We start from the raw sequence: 17,132 nt of genomic DNA, 5'->3' as shown, positions 1-17,132 counted from the left end.
AGGGGTTCTTTCAAAGACTAAATGACCCATCATTTCCTTAAATAAGCCAATTCTTATTAGGGTGATGTGGTTGCCATGTTGTGCTTGAGAACATTCTGGCTAGGGGCATTTCAGGGCTCCCATGAGGATGTTCAAAAATGAAATAGGTGGGCCGAGCACGGTGGCTCACGCCCATCATCCCAGCACTTTGGGAGGCCAAGGCGGGTGGATCACCTGAGGTCAGGAGTTTGAGACCATCCTGGCCAACATGGTGAAACCCCGTCTCTACTAAAAATACAAAAATTAGCCGGGTGTGATGCTACTCAGGAGGCTGAGGCAGGAGAATCGCTTGAACCCGGGAGGCAGAGGTTGCAGTGAGCTGAGATCGCACCATTGCACTCCAGCCTGGGCGACAAGAGGGAAACTCCGTCTCAAAAAAAAAAAAAAAAGAAATGGGTGATAGTTTTGCTACAATGAGTCATAAAACAGCAAAGTCAAAATATTCCATTCCAAAGTACGCCTGTATCTCTACCCCCAACCCCAATTCTTTACCCAAAGCTTTAGTCTATACTCCAGCCTGGGTGACAGAGCGAGACTCTGTCTCAAAAAAAAAAAAAAAAAAAAAAGAAAGAAAGAAAAAGAAAAAGAAGAGCTCTGTGAGCTCTGGCTGTACTTTACTCCCCGATTATACTTGGCACTAGAACATGGTGCTCATTATGAATCTAAGAAGCTTGTTGCCCTGCCTCACATTGATACAGAACGTCTCATTTGAAAAGGTAGATCGGTCTATTTTCGCATTCACTTCTCCACATCACGAGGAGGCAGAGAAATCAAATATTAATCCAGCCTAAAGAGGTTAAAAGTCACTTAACTAGTAAATAGCCCACTCAAGAGCTTTGATTTCTAATCTAGGCTCTCTTCTCCCCAACTAATACATTGTCTATATGGAAAATTCCAATAAACATACTTTTCATGTCACGGTGATCATTTAGCCCATGTTGATGAGGAGTTTACAGTCCAAGGTTAAAACAAGTTAGATAAACATCTCAATATATTTTAACTGTACAAGGCTGCATGCTGGATATACCAGATATACATAGAAACCTAAATGTATAACAGTATGTAGGCTTTCACCAGATAAAAGGAAGTGACCAGAAGGGGGCTTGTTTAGATCATGGAAGAAGATCAGAAGGGATGGGAGAGATGGATGGAGCACTGGAGGATTCAGAGAACAGTAGAACTGGAAGGGGATGTGGCAAGAGGGCAGTTCTGTTTTATCGATGAACAACTCAAGGGCTAAAGAGGAAAAAATGACATGCTGAGATAAATCTGTCGAGTAGATGAAAGGGAAGCGGTTGGGCTGGAAAAAGCAGGATGCAAGCCATCTAATGAATGGTTCTGTCTAAACTTGCGTGGGAAACAAGGAGGACTAGAGAAAAAAACGAGTGTAGAATTAAATAAAGGGGAATGGGTAGGAAAATGGCAGACTCACTGAGGGTGATGGTCACTGTTTCTGTGTTGAGGGCTGTCAGCAACTGTGTCCTTTGACAAGGCAGGAGCATCCAGCGGACATCTGTTTCTGGCGTCATCTCTGGAACCAGAGTTTTCTCCTCCTCCACTCTCTGACAGTCTCCAGTTTCTGCTTCCTGTCCACTCCTTTGACTGAGTTGTTTTTATCCTGACCCACATTAATCAGCCTGTTGCCTTGGATCCTTCCCTTGCATATCCTATCTTTATCGTTTGTCTTTCCTTCCTGCCTGATAATCCTGGAGGAGTCGAAACTTATAAAAAAAAATTTGAATTAGAGGCTCTTCATCGGTTGTCAGGTAAGGTCCCAATGCCTTAGCCAAGCACTTGGACATTGACTGGCCCAAATACGCCAGCTTTGTTCCACTCCATTGCCCAGTACATATTCTACATCCTTATCAAAAGACATGATTTCCCCTAAACAATCCCACCCTTTCATAGCTTCATGTCTTCACTCCACCCAGAGTGTCCTCTGCTATAATCCCCATCTTTTGGAATCCATGATTTTAGAGATAAGCACAAACGATAGATGTCTATTGCTCTTACCTGCCCAGCATTCGTTTTCCTCTGATTTTTCTACAGGAAACACATCTTTCTTCTTCTTAGTCATATTGTCTGCATGTCACTGATCCTACTCCTGAATCCAGTGGTGAACCCATCATTCAGACCTAGCATTTCAGCATACTACTCTTGGCCACGGTGTTGAAAAAAAAAAGGGTGGTGTGGGGGTCATCGGAATTGTCTCAGGCTCATCAATACCAATCTCAGGACTTTGACTAAAATTTTAAGAAAAATAACCACAACCTTTTTTCCTTTGGGGTGGCTGATTTGGCAGAAGTAAGTCTAAGCAAAAGGAGAAATGTAAAGGTGTAACTAGGGCATTGGACTTGCTTTTGCCCTGAGAATATGTGCTGATCCTAGGTCTTCAGTTTTCATGACTTTTGGAGCATGAGAAGCAGAAAACAAACCCCAGAAACCCCCAAATAGGCAGGCATATTGTGGTAGACTAGATTATCAATCATATTGTGATAGACTAAATAACTATTCACAAATATTAACTTTCTCCCTGTAGTGGGATTGTAAATCCATGCCCTTTGCCATGGAACTTTGGGATGCCATCCAGTAAATGAAGGAGGGTGAACAATTCTGTCTTTCTGATTTGAGCTTTGGGCAAGTGATTTGCTTGGATCAATGTCCGGTGAAGCCTGCTGTGGCTGACCTGTAGATACATGAACAAGAAATAAATGACAACTTCACAATCAAAAATAAGCCCACAATCGAAAATATAACAAGTCATAGTAAGTGAGAAACCATAGACAACAGAAACACAAATTAGAAAACAACTGTGCTTAGTATGTTTTAAAAAGTAAAAGATGAGTCTAACAATGTCTTTAGTGAATAACAAACTATAAATGACTATTATAATTAAAAACCAAAAACTTCTAGGAATAAAACAACAAAGAAAACCCACAATATGCTTAAGCAGAAAATATTGCATAGTTGATTAGCCAACTATTAGATAGGTCATAAGAAATTATCCAGAATATAGCCCAGAAAGGCAAGGAGATGGAAAATACAAAATAGTGTTTAAGAAGTGTTGAGTAGGCCGGGCGCGGTGGCTCACGCCTGTAATCCCAGCACTTTGGGAGGCCGAGGCGGGCAGATCACGAGGTCAGGAGATCAAGACCATCCTGGCTAACACGGTGAAACTCCGTCTCTACTAAAAATACAAAACTTAGCCGGGCATGGTGGCAGGCGCCTGTAGTCCCAGCTACTCGGGAGGCTGAGGCAGGAGAATGGCGTGAACCCGGGAGGCGGAGCTTGCAGTGAGCCGAGATGGCGCCGTTGCACTCCAGCCTGGGCAACAGAGCGAGACTCTGTCTCAAACAAACAAAAAAAGCATTGGGTAATCCAACTTTTTTTTTTTTTTTTTTTGAGATGGAGTCTAGGTTGGTCACCCAGCCTGAAGTGCAGTGGTGTGATCTCAGCTCACTGCAACCTCTGCCTCCCAGGTTCCAGCAGTTCTCCCGCCTCAGCCTCCTGAGTACCTGGAATTACAGGCACACACCACCATGCCTAGTTAATTTTTGTGTTTTTAGTAGAGATAGGGTTTCACCATGTTGGCCAGGCTGGTCTCGAATGGCTGACCTCGGGTTATCCGCCCACCTCGGCCTACCAAAGTGCTGGGATTACAGACGTGAGCCACCACACCCAGTCTCCAACATATTTCTAACTGGAGTTCCAAAAAAGAGAATAGATAGACATAACAGGGCAGAGATAATATTGGAAAACATAAATTAACCAGTGCAGGACACAAATCTTAACAAATTACTTCCTTTTATAAAAAAAATTATTTTGACTACTCCTGGATCTAATTCTAAATACATTTTAGAATCAGTTAGTTAATTTATACACACATACACATACAATTGCTAGGGTACTGATTGGGATTTTATTTAGTCTATAGATTGGTTTGGGGAGAGTTGACATTATAATAGTATTCAGTCTTCTAATCCACAAACATAGCCATTCAGCGATTTAGGTCTTTAAAATTTCTCTCAATAACATTTGTAGTTTACTGAATAGAACCTTTATATTCGTGTTCCATCAAATAGCAAATAACTAAGAATAAACACAATAAAATATAAAGGTTCTATTCAGTAAACTACAAATGTTATTGAGAGAAATTTTTAAAGACCTAAATCGCTGAACGGCTATGTTTGTGGATTAGAAGACTGAATACTATTATGTCAACTCTCCCCAAACCAATCTATAGATTAAATAAAATCCCAATCAGTACCCTAGCAATTGTATGTGTATGTGTGTATAAATTAACTAACTGATTCTAAAATGTATTTAGAATTAGAAAGATCCAGGAGTAGTCAAAATAATTTTTTTATAAAAGGAAGTAATTTGTTAAGATTTGTGTCCTGCACTGGTTAAATTTAACCACTGATAGAAATATATAATAAGTAAAATAAAATGTTAAAGTAAACACTAGGATATAAATAAGATGTAAATTTTTAAACTATTATTGAAGAAGGAACAAAGGACATTTGATCTGATCAATAATAAAAGACAGAAAGGAAGTAAAAATAAGTCCAAACTATCAGAAATCACAGTACATGAGATAGAGTTAAATTTCCCATTAAAAGATGGAGATCATCTGATTTAGGTTTAAGAAAAAAAATCAGCTGTATGGTACTACAAAAGAGACACCTTAAAAATGGAATATTGAAAGATACACTCGTCAAATGCTAACAAAAAGAACACAGATGTAACAAAATAATGAGCAAAATAAAATTTAAGTAAAAAGGAGATATTTTATAGCGACAAAATACAAGCGAAATAGATAAATCAGGCATCTGATAGTGTTTTTAAATATATAAAGCAAAAACATAAGGGAATACAGTGGAGAAATCATAATAACATAGAATCATAGTCTTCTCAAAAATCAATAGATCAAGTAAAAAAAAGTAAAGTGTTATGAGTTTTTCATTAATCAATAAATTTGATGTAATAGTTATTTATAAAACTTGTGCTAACAGAATACACCTTTTAAATGCACTTTAAACATTTATGAAAAATAACATGATCATTTCACTATAAAAAATTGAGAAATTAATATTTGTTCCTAATTTAAGAAAATATTAGGCAAAGGTCTCAACTTCTTAAAGGAACATAAAGGAAGGATATTTACAACTAATATCATTCCTAAAAGGTAAAACACTAAAGTCACAAACTAGCCATGGATATTAGCTTTCTTCACCACAAATGAGTCAATACTGTTGATCATAACTAGTACAGAGAAACAAGAAAATTAGAAGTATGGACACTTAAAAGGAAGAGACAAAATTAGTATTAATAAGAGAATCACTTATTTAAAAAAAAAATGAATAGCAAAGTCAAGTTGACCAGACACAAGATCCAATTAAAAAAAGAAAAAAACAAAAAAACAAAAAACATCTGGGCATGGTGACTCACACCTGTAATTCCAGCACTTTGGGAGGCCAAGGCAGGTGGATCACTTGAGCTCTGGAGTTTGAGATCAGCCTGGGCAACATGGGGAAATCCCATCTCTATGAAAAATACAAAAATTAGCCGGATGTGGTGGCTCATGCCTGTAGTCCCAGCTACATGGGAGACTGAGGTAGGAGAATCGCTTGAGCCCAGGAGATGGAGGTTGCAGTGAGCCAAGATCGCGCCACTGCACTCCAGCCTGGGAGACAGAGTGAGACTCTGTAACGCATGTACAAAAAAAGCCATTTGAAAATGTAATAGAGAAAAAGATTCCCTTTCCAATGGCAATGAAAACTATCAAATATGTGGGAATAAATATTCAAAGTCATGCACAAGACCTAGGTGAAGAAATACAGAAGGACATGAATAATTTTCTCATTCATGAAAACTTGAATTAAAGAAAAGCATAACCATTTCTGTTGCTCCCTTAAACGAAACAAAAAATGGGATAAAATGAAATGCCCATCAATAGGAGTTAAGTAATCCTTGCTACCTGTAGTACTATAGGACACAAAGCATCAGTTTTTCTTCAAATTTTAGTCAAAGTCCAAGATTGGCATTGATGAGCCTGAGACAATTCCTATGACCTCCCACCCCTCTTTTTCTTTTCCAACACTGTGGCCAAGAGTAATATGCTGAAATGCTGGGTCTGAGTGATGGGTTCACTGCTGGATTCAGGAGTGGGATCGGTGACATGCATACATATGACTAAGGGGAAGAAAGATGTGCTTCCTGTAGAAAAATCAGAGGGAAAAGGATGAGGTATATCCATAAAAGACAATATGAAAACATCTCCAAGTTATAAAAGCACGTTGCAAAAAAATACATGCATCATGTTCTCATTTATGTATAAACATACATACAAACGAAAATTACATTTTTCTTTATACAAGAGGAATGCACAAATAAAACATAGAAATATGGAAGAAACACTCCAAACTGGTGATAGTGACTTCTGGGAAAGGTATTGGGACTCTGGCTACATTGTGCGCATGACATTATTTATTCTTTCAACTCTTCCACGTATTTGAAATTTTTTACTATGGTCATACATTGGTTAACAGTTAATAAAAAGCAGTAAACATTTCGTATAGAATATAGGGCATTTTCTCTTCTTTTGCAAGGATATTCACTTGTTTAGGAAATCAAGAGGCCAATTCAGACGCAAAGTTTATCTGGTCTATGAGGAAAATACAAAGAGGTGGTTCCGTCTGTTTTTGTGTTTACAAAACCACATCATGACTTTACATACCAACATGTGAGATATTCTTTTCCCATCTCTGTGTCTGGGTTCATTTTCTTTGCTGCCCACTACTTCTGAGTCAACTTCTAGCCAATATGGCAGGCTGAATGGAATCAAAGGACTTCTTCCTCTGATTCCAGAAATAAAATAAAACAACAAAATTTTTAAGATATAGGAAAGCTCAAAATTAAGAAAGGGATCTCTTCAGGTGCCAGTAAAAAAGGAGAATTTCAAAGTCAGACCAGTGAACAGAAGCCGAACAGCACAAAGGACTATTGGAACTGAATACCAATTGGGCGTTTGGTCCCTACAGACAGAGTTAAAGGAGTATTATCTCTGGAAGGCTGGAGGACGGGACACAGAAATTGAGCTACTTACAGAAAGATGAGACCCCGTAAGAGATGCCCATTCATTTACAAAATAAGAATGGGAAAAATTTACTTGTTGCCAGGTATCAATGTATTGCCTTCTAATTTAGGCTTCACTGTCGGCTCTATGAAAATTGATCTGCGCCCTGTCTGGGTGTGGTGGCTCCACCTGTAACCCCAGCACTTTGGGAGGCCGAGGTGGGTGGATCATAGGGTCAGGAGTTCAAGACCAGCCTGGCCAACAGAGTGAAACCCCATCTCTACTAAAAAAAAAAAAATACAAAAAAATAAGCCAGGTGTGGTAGCAGGCGCCTATAATCCCAGCTACTCGGGAGGCTGAGGCAGGAGAATCACTTGAACCCGGGAGGCGGAGGTTGCAGTGAGCCGAGATTATGCCATTGCACTACAGCCGGGGCAATAGTGTGAGGCTCTGTCAAAAAAAAAGAAAGAAGAAAAAGAAGAAAAAAAATAAAAAAGAAAACAACAAAAAAAGAAAATTGATCTGAGCCCTTGAGATATTTTTCCATTTCCAGATAGTATGATGTCAAGTTTTGTCAGTAGAGGGCGCTGGAGAGGGATTTCAGCCTGGGTGCTGGGGTGCTTCTCTCAGCAAACCCCTGCAGTACAGACAGGACCTCCCCAGTGCCCAGCTCCTGCAGCAGAGGCAGCATGTCCAACAGCAGGTTGCCTTAATGCAGGTGGCTTTTCCAATATGCAGCTTGTGCGGTGCATGGCAGCCAGCAGCTTCCCCGCAACCCCCTTGGAGTACTGCATTGGAGTGCCTCATGGGAGATACCTCCTTTGAATAGCTTCCCCTACAACATCCTGGAAGGCAGATTTCAAGGCTGCCAGGGTGCAGTACCACTCAACTCCCTCCAACCAGTGGACCATAGATTGGCACCCCAGTCCTGGGGGGATGTAGGGTCTCATCCCTGAATACTGTATCTGAGCCCCTAGAGGTATATCTGCTATTCCCTTTCTTTCCTTCTTTCCTTCTTTCTTTCCTTCCTTCCTTCCTCCCTTCCTCCCTCCCCTCCCCTCCCCTTTCCTTTCCTTTCCTTTCCATTCTTTCTCGGAGTGTCACTCTTGTTGCCCAGGCTGGAGTGCAATGGTGCGATCTCAGCTCACTGCAACCTCCACCTTCCAGGTTCAAGCGATTCTCCTGCTCAGCCTCCCAAGGAGCTGAGATTACAGATGTGTGCCACTACTACGGGGTTTTACCATGCTGGCCAGGCTGATCTTGAACACCTGACCTCAAATGATCCACCCACCTCAGCCTCCCAAAGTGCTGGGATTACAGTCGTGTGCCACCGCGCCCGGCCCTCCCACATTCTTTAGAATCTTCTTTACTTATTATGAGCCAATTCCTCAATAATCTGTTATAGTATTGTTACGCTGTAACATGTTGTAATTAATAAGGTATATTTATATTAAACTTGTTTGAATTACTGTGTGGTTTCTGTCTCCTAATTGGACTCTGACTGATACTTGTAGCGCCAAGATCAGGGACTGAGTAAGGGAGTGGAAAGGAAACAGTGTCACCTTTCTCTGTGCCAGTCTGGTTCCCAGGAGAAAATCCAACATCCACACAAACAAGAGAAAGTCGAAAAGTGTTCCTCTTTCCTTCCCCTTTGAAATCCAGGGTCCTGGCAGGGAAAACACATCACAGCTGAATTGAAGAGCTCTCTCGTTTTAAGAGAAAATTAAGTTCTTCCCAAGTTTTCCTCATCATAGAAGAATTTCCTCTGCAGGTGCCTTACGTCCTAACACAAACACTCACTTTTGTTCTACATTCTTCCTAAGTCCCTTAAGATTTACAATGCTCTCTTTGATTAGAAGGTTATAGACATAATAAAAATGAACATTTATTGAACATTTTTATATGTTTGGCACTATTGTGAATATTTCCAATGAGTGTAATCCTCATCACAATCAGTGAGGTAGGTTGCCTCATCAACCTCATTTTATACATGAGCAATTTTCCAAATCCTGCATTTAGTAAATAGTGGATCTGGTCATCGAATCCAGAGCCTTAACCACTTCCCAGTACAATCAAACAGTTGTCCGAGCTAGAAGATCCTCCTTCTACATATGCCATATAATGAAAATAAGACACAGGGGGATGAGATGACTTGCTCAAAGTCACTGCAATGAGCACGTGTCTGGGACAAAAACTCACCTCCCAGTCTTTGGTTGGTCTCTCTCCAGTAGTCGCCCAGTCCCCTCAGTGCTGTTCTAAGCCCTGTAACTTTTCTTTTTTGAGGCAGAGTCACACTGTTGCCTAGGCTGGAGCGCAGTGGCCTGGTCTCGGCTCACTGCAAGCTCTGCCTCCTGGGTTCACGCCATTCTCCTGCCTCAGCCTCCCGAGTAGCTGGGACTATAGGCGCCGCCACCACACCTGGCAATTTTTTGTATTTTTAGTAGAGACGGGGTTTCACCATGTTAGCCAGGATGGTCTCGATCTTCTGACCTCGTGATCCACCCGCCTCAGCCTCCCAAAGTGTTGGGATTACAGGTGTGAGCCACTGTGCCTGGCCTAAGCCCTGTAACTTTTGTTTAACCTCTTACATGATGTTATCATAAGCCCTTTACCTAATAGAAGCCCTACTCTGAGATTCCTTTATCTTCAGGAGTATTCTGAAGCAATGCTTCTTGTGTTTCACGGGGCTTTCATCAGGAGGCGGCTTGCCGGGTTTGGGGTATGGATGCGGGTGTCTGGTCTTCCCCTAGGCTGGTAAGGAGCCTTGTGTTCATGGTGTCTTGCCCGGCATCCTCAGTCCCTGAAAGGAAAATGAAGACACCAGGTCACCTACAAGAGGTTGTCAGCCGGGCACAGTGGCTCACGCCTGTAATCCCAGCACTTCGGGAGGCCGAGGCGGGTGGATCATGACGTCAGGAGTTTGAGACCAGCCTGGCCAATACGGTGAAACCCCATCTCTACTAAAAATACAAAAACTAGCCGGGCGTGGTGGCACGTGCCTGTAATCTCAGCTACTCTGGAGGCTGAGGCAGGAGAATCACTTGAACCTGGGAGGTGGAGGTTGCAGTGAGCCGAGATTAGGCCATTCCACTCCAGCCTGGGCGACAGAGCGGGACTCCGTCTCAAAAACAAACAGGTTGTCGTGGAGAATATGCTGTCTAGGTCTCAGGGGACAGCACATGAGAGAAATGGGAATGTCAAACCCAAGCAGACACATGCCATTCTGAAAAGCTTATCATTGATACTCAGCTCAAGTGGTTCATTCATGGCAAACATCGGAGAAAATTACAAGGCTAATAACACACGGCAGTAGTCGGCATCTGCAAAAGGGCAGGCCACATCCCCAAGAAGCTCCCTTTACATTCCCCCATAACCACTCTCTTTCTCCAATACAAGATACTTTAAATATGCAAATTCCTTCACACCAGAACATAATTTAATGTAGCAAGACAAAGATTTTCTCCTAGAAGATATATATAAAGAATGATGTTCAGGACACTATTTCTTTTTAGGACATTTTTGTTTTCAGTGACAAAAACTTAGAAACAATCTACGTCCAGGCACGGTGACTCATGCCTGTAATCCCAGCATTTTACAAGGCCAAAGCGAGAGGATCCCTTGAGACCTGGGGTTCAAGACCAGCCTGGGCAACAAAGTGAGACCCCCCCCACCAATCCCTACAAAAAAAATTTTTTTTAATTAGCCAGGTATGGTGGTGCATGCCTGTAGTCTCGGCTACTCAGGAGGCTGAGGTGGGAGGATTGTTTGAGCCTGGGAGGTCAAGGTTGCAATGAGCCGAGATCATGCCACTGCACTCCAGCCTGGGCAGCAGAGTGCAACCCTGTGTCACAAAATATTAATAATCTAAATGCTCCTGAATTGGGGGATAAACTATGGTTCATTTGCGTTAAGAAGTTATAAGCAGCATTTGAAAAGAATCTATAGGGCAGATCTGTAGAGATCTGGGAAAAGCTCCAAAATGTTAAGTTAAGAAAGAAAGCAAGTAGCAAAACAATAACTTTAGTATGGTGGTATGTAACTAAAAACCAGTTGGGATGGGGGCGGTGGCTCACGCCTATAATCCTAGCACTTTGGGAGGCCGAGGCGGGCAAATCACGAGGTCAGGAGTTCGAGACCATCCTGGCTAACACAGTGAAACCCCATCTCTACTAAAAATACAAAAAATTAGCCAGGCGTGGTGGCGGGCACCTGCAGTCCCAGCTCTTCAGGAGGCTGAGGCAGAAGAATGGCGTGAAGCCGGGAGGCAGAGCTTGTAGTGAGCTGAGATTGCGCCACTGCACTTCAGCCTGGGCGACAGAGCGAGACTCCATCTCAAAAAAAAAAAAAAAAAAAAAATTACGAAAGAAGGTAGAAATGTCTATGACAGCATGGTGAGTGAGGTGTTCATTGAATTGGCCCTTCCAGCCTGGAAACAACTTCACAGATTTCCGCCATCTAGAAGCCAGATTGAATACACGGATTGATCTCTGAAAGATAACTGAAAGCAAAGAGCCACGCATTAAAATTGCCGAACTCAAAGATCACTACATCCGTGGAAGTAAGGAGAGCAGGAGGTTGGGAACTTGTCTCTGCCGCCAGATTTGTACTTCGCCTCTCTTGTCTAGATAGCTCCCTTTTGTGGCAAAATCATGCTGAAATAGTTTAAAAATTTACATACAACTTATTATTACGTTTTTCTCTATTTTTATATCACTTGTGTTTCAATAATATTCATTTATCATAATATTTTAAACTTCCTTTTTTTTTTTTTTAATATATAAAGTCTCACTCTGTTACCCAGGCTGGAGTGCAGTGTCATGGTCTCAGCTCACTGCAACCTCCACCTCCCAGGTTCAAGCGATCCTCCCGCCTCAGCCTCGTGAGTAGCTAGGATTAAAGGCATATACCACCACGCCTGGCTAATTTTTTTTATATTTTTAGTACAGACAGAGTTTCAGCACTTGGCCAGGCTAGTCTCAAACTCCTGACCTCAAGTGATCCACCCGCCTTAGCCTCCCAAAGTGCTGGGATTACAGGCGTGAGCCAGCGCAACTGGCCAATATTTTAAGTTTTCAACTGTATTTTATCTCTTTATAAAAAGATTAGATTCGGGGGTACAAATGCATGCTTGTTACGTGGGTATATTGTGTAACAGTGGGGACCGGGCTTCTAGTGTGCCCATCACCCAAATACTGAACACTGTACCCAACAGGTAATTTTTCAACCCTCAGTCTCCTCATGCCCTCCCTGCTTTTAAAGTCCCAGTGTCTATTATTTTCATCTTTACATTCATGTGTATCCATCATTTAGCTCTCACTTATAAATGACAACATGAGATATTTCATTTTCTGCTTCTGAGTTAGTTCACTTAGGATAATGGTCTCCAGATTCATCCATGTTGCTGCAAAGGATATAATTTCATTCTTTTTTTCTGGCTGCATAGTATTCTGTGATTCAACTGTATTTTATCTCGATTTTTATCATTAAGATTTAATGATATAAATGATGAGACTCATTGCTCTTCACTTTTTTCCTGCCCTCTTCATCTTTCATGATATCTATTAGAATTCTATGGTCAGCCAGGCACCGTGGCTCACGCCTGTAATCCCAGCACTTTGGGAGACTTTTTGAAGTGGGTGGATCAACTGAGGTCAGGAGTTTGAGATCAGCCTGGTCAACGTGGTGAAACCCCATCTCTGCTAAAAGTACAAAAATTAGCCAGGCGTGGTGGCAGGCGCCTGTAATCCCAGCTACTCAGGAGGCTGAGGCAGGAGAATCACTTGAACCTGGGAGGCAGAGATTGTAGTGAGCCAAGATCGCACCATTGCACACCAGTCTGGGTGACAAGAGCAAGACTCCGTCTTAAAAAAAAAAAAAAAAAAAAAGGAACCTTATTGTCATTTGCTTAAACTGTTACCCTCATAGAAAGCAGATTCTGACCATCCTACAACCAATTGGATGACACTGATCATGTTATTATGTTGAACCCCATGAAACTGCCATTTTGATAGGTCAAAAATAGTCAAATATGTGGCTGGGCACGGTGGCTCACGCCTGTAATCCCAGCACTTCGGGAGGCCAAGACGGGTGGATCACCTGAGGTCAGGAGTTCGAGACGAGCCTAACCAACATGGTGAAACCCCGTCTCTACTAAATACAAAAAATTAGCCGGGCATGGTGGTGCACACCTGTACTCCCAGCTACTTGGGAGGCTGAGGCAGGAGAATTGCTTGACCCCGGGAGGCGGAGGTTGCAGTGAGCCAAGATTGCGCCATTGCACTCCAGCCTGGGCAACAGGAGTGAAACTCTGTCTTAAAAAAGAAAAAAATAGTCGAATGTGATCCAAATGCAGAATATAAACTCTCTGTGTCTCCACCTCTACCCCTGCAAAGTGGAGCTACCAGTGTTATTTGTGTCACAGGAATGTTTGAAGCATAAATGAGTTCATTGATGTAGAGCCCTGGTAGCAGGTCCTGGCATGTAGTAGTAAATGTTTGTTGGTGGTACTAGTGGTGGTGGTGACATTAGTAATAGGAATACTAAAGTACTTTCTGAGGCCTTGCAGAAAAAGGAAATGACTGGATCACCAGTGAGACCTGCCATCTGTCAATCCCCACCCATAGAGGCTGGAACTAAAGAAAGCAACAGTTCCACGGAAACTTTTTTTTTTTTTTGAGACCGAATCTCACTCTGTCGCCCAGGATGGAGTGCACTGGCACGATCTCGGCTCACTACAACCTCCACCTCCCAGGTTCAAGCAATTCTCCTGCCTCTGCCTCCTGAGTAGGGATTACAGGAGAGTGCTACCATGTTCATCTAATTTTTGTATTTTTAGTAGAGATGGGGGTGTCCCCATGTTGTCCAGGCTGGTCTCGAACTCCTGACCTCAAGTGATCTGCCTGCCTTGGCCTCCCAAAGTGCTGGGATTACTCGCGTGAGCCACCACACCTGGCCGAGATCATACCTTTGTAATCTTTTCCAAATAAATGGTGTCTTATTCTTTGCAAAGTGTAGTCAGTTATTTATTCAGTGTTAACAGTTCGCACTGTTAACTAATTTCCTACCTCACCACTGCTTGATGGGTATTACCGTCACTTCAATGTAGAGGAAACTCTGGCTCAGACAGAAGAAGGAACTTGTCAAGGTCACAAACTAGGGAGTAGCAGGGCAGGATGTGAGTCCACCTGTGGCCGATTCCAAAGCACCTGCCATCATCCCTTTGCAAATGCGAACTCTTCAGCTTTAAGAGATGTGTTCCTAAAAAACGCTGTGAGGTGTCAAATGACAGTATCCTAATTCTAATGGTGTGCTGGTCTTGTGCTCTCCAAGAAAAAAAAAAAAGAGTCCCAATTTGTAACGTTTGCTGATTTTATTGCCGTAAATAATTCCGCCGTGGCTGATTTCAAGACGCGTGAAGCTGCTGAATCTTTAACACCTGGCTCTCAGGAGCTGATATGAGCCCTCCACAGCTCATCACTGCAGAGTTTGCCATTTTACTGATGAACAAACCAAGGCCCGTGAGTATCCATTTACTTGCCATAAGGCCACATCACTGATAGCTAACCCTGGATGGGAACTTAGGACTTTTACTAAAAGACCGTTGATGGCTGCCACGACTCCCCTCGTAGACACCATGCCACGTAAGGAAAGAAAAGCACCGCTACTGAAGACAAACCCCAAAATACCTCATTGAAAAGGGGACCAGCCGGGCGCGTTGGCTCACGCCTGTAATCCCAGCACTTTGGGAGGCCGGGCGGGCGGATCACGAGGTCAGGAGATCGAGACCACGGTGAAACCCCGTCTCTACTAAAAATACAAAAAATTACCCGGGCGTGGTGGTGGGCATCTGTAGTCCCAGTTATTCGGGAAGCTGAGGCAGAAGAATCACTTGAACCTGGGAGGCAGAGGTTGCAGTGAGCTGAGATCGCGCCGCTGCACTCCAGCCTGGGCCACAGAGTGAGACTCTATCTCAAAAAAAAAGAAAGAAAAAAGAAAAAAGGGGGTAGGGGACATGTTCTTAAAATTTGATCTTTTTTTTTTTCAGTATTCTGTCACTAACTGGGGTTCTTCATCCAGAAAATGGACTAAATGGAGGGGCCTAGATAAATGAGCAAAGCAAAGAGAACATCAGAAGAGAAGAAGAAAAGGATAAGATGGGTGAAGATGAAGAAATGTCAGCACAGGTGGGAACTATACGGACTAAGAGAATAATACTTCCAGTGTGTCTCCCTCCTCTTCTCTCTGCAGCTCCACCTCGCTGTCTTCCGATGAAGACCAGCATTTCCACAGGGTGGGCACGTCGTCATACACAACATTCGAATCTCACATTTCCACCACCAGAGAGGAATATGGAGTCACCACTTCTGGCCCTCAGGCTAAAAACATACTTCTGAATAGCCTATGGGTCAAAAGAGAAATCAAAAGGGAAATCAGAGGGTACTTTGAACTGAATGGAAATGAAAATACAACATGGAATTTGGAGAATCAGGGAAATGTATAACACTAAATGTCTATATTAGAGAAGAAAAGGGCTGGGCGCAGTGGCTCACGCCTGTAATCCCAACACTTTGGGAGGCCAAAGTGGATGGATCACCTGAGGTCAGGAGTTCCAAGACCGGCCTGGCCAACATGGTGAAACTCCATCTCTATTAAAACAAAAACAAAAACAAAACAAAACAAAAAATAGCCAGGCTTGGTGGCAAGTGCCTGCAATTCCAGCTACATAGGAGGCTAAGGCAGGAGAATCACTTGAACCCAGGAGGTAGAAGTTGCAGTGAGCCTGCACTCCAGCCTGAGCAATAAGAGCAAAACTCTGTCTCAAAAAAAAAAAAAAAAAAGAAAAAAGAAAAGGGATCTCAGATCAATTACATCAGTATTCACTAAAAAAAAATAGAAAAAGTAAATTAAATCCAAATTAATTAGGAGAAAGGATGTAATAGACATAAAAACAGCAATCTCAGAAATGAGATAGAAATCACACACACACACACACACACACACACACAAATATCAAAGAAACCAAATGCTGGTTCTTGAAAAGATTTTTTTAAATTGATAAATTTCTAGCCAGAGTAATCAGGCAAAAAAGAGAGAAGACCCAAATTCCCAATATCCAGGATGAGAGAGGTAACATTACTACAGATTAGACAGATTCCCACAGAATAATATTGGGATTTTTTGTTCCAGTAAATTGAACAGCTTAGACAAAATTTGCAAATTCCTTGAAAGATACAAACTACCAAAAAATATTGATAAATTGGACTGTTTCAAACTCAAAAACTTTGCTCTCCAAAAAACTGTATTAAGATAATAAGAAAGCAAGTCACAGGCTGGGAAAATATATTTCAAAGATACTTATGAAACAAGTCACAGGCTGGAAAAATATACTTCAAAGATACTTATTTCAAAGATACTTATGAAAAGAACTTGTATCTAGAGTATGCTGGTTGAACTGGCTGTTTTTCCAGTACCTGCCTCAAAAGTTTATCATGTATTAAATGAGTTAATATCATAAAGTACTTAGAAGAGTGTCTTGCCCACAGTTAAGTACTATATCAGTGCTCCTCAGCGGTAATTATTAACTGTGATCACTGCAGCTCTAGGATGAAATCAAGTCAGCACGTGCTTGATTAGCTCACCATTCCTCAGGACATCATGCTGGTGGTGCCTCACTGCAGGTGACATCCTACTGATGAGATGTAGCTAGAACTGTAATTATATGACTCCTATGGGCTATGGCCTCTCCTCCTCTAGACTTCCTGGCTTTCTTCTTTGATCCTGTGGGCCCTTGGAGCTTTTGGCACTACCTGTATGACTGCCTAGCCCAAGATTCTGGACTTGCAAGACCTTCCTTCCACTAGTGGAAAAGAGCAGGAGTGGAGGATTAAGGAGGCGGGCCTCAAACCTGGGAGACACTTTAGGAGTCAGGAATGGGCTGTGACCATCAGACCAGTGACCAAGTGTAGGAGATTGGTCAGGGTGATGGGGAAAATTGTAGAAAGATGCAAAGCTTCTT

The sequence above is a fragment of the Theropithecus gelada genome, chromosome 16, assembly GCF_003255815.1.
Source record: "Theropithecus gelada isolate Dixy chromosome 16, Tgel_1.0, whole genome shotgun sequence".
Lineage (NCBI taxonomy): Eukaryota > Metazoa > Chordata > Mammalia > Primates > Cercopithecidae > Theropithecus > Theropithecus gelada.
Note: the sequence above shows the minus strand (reverse complement) of the source record.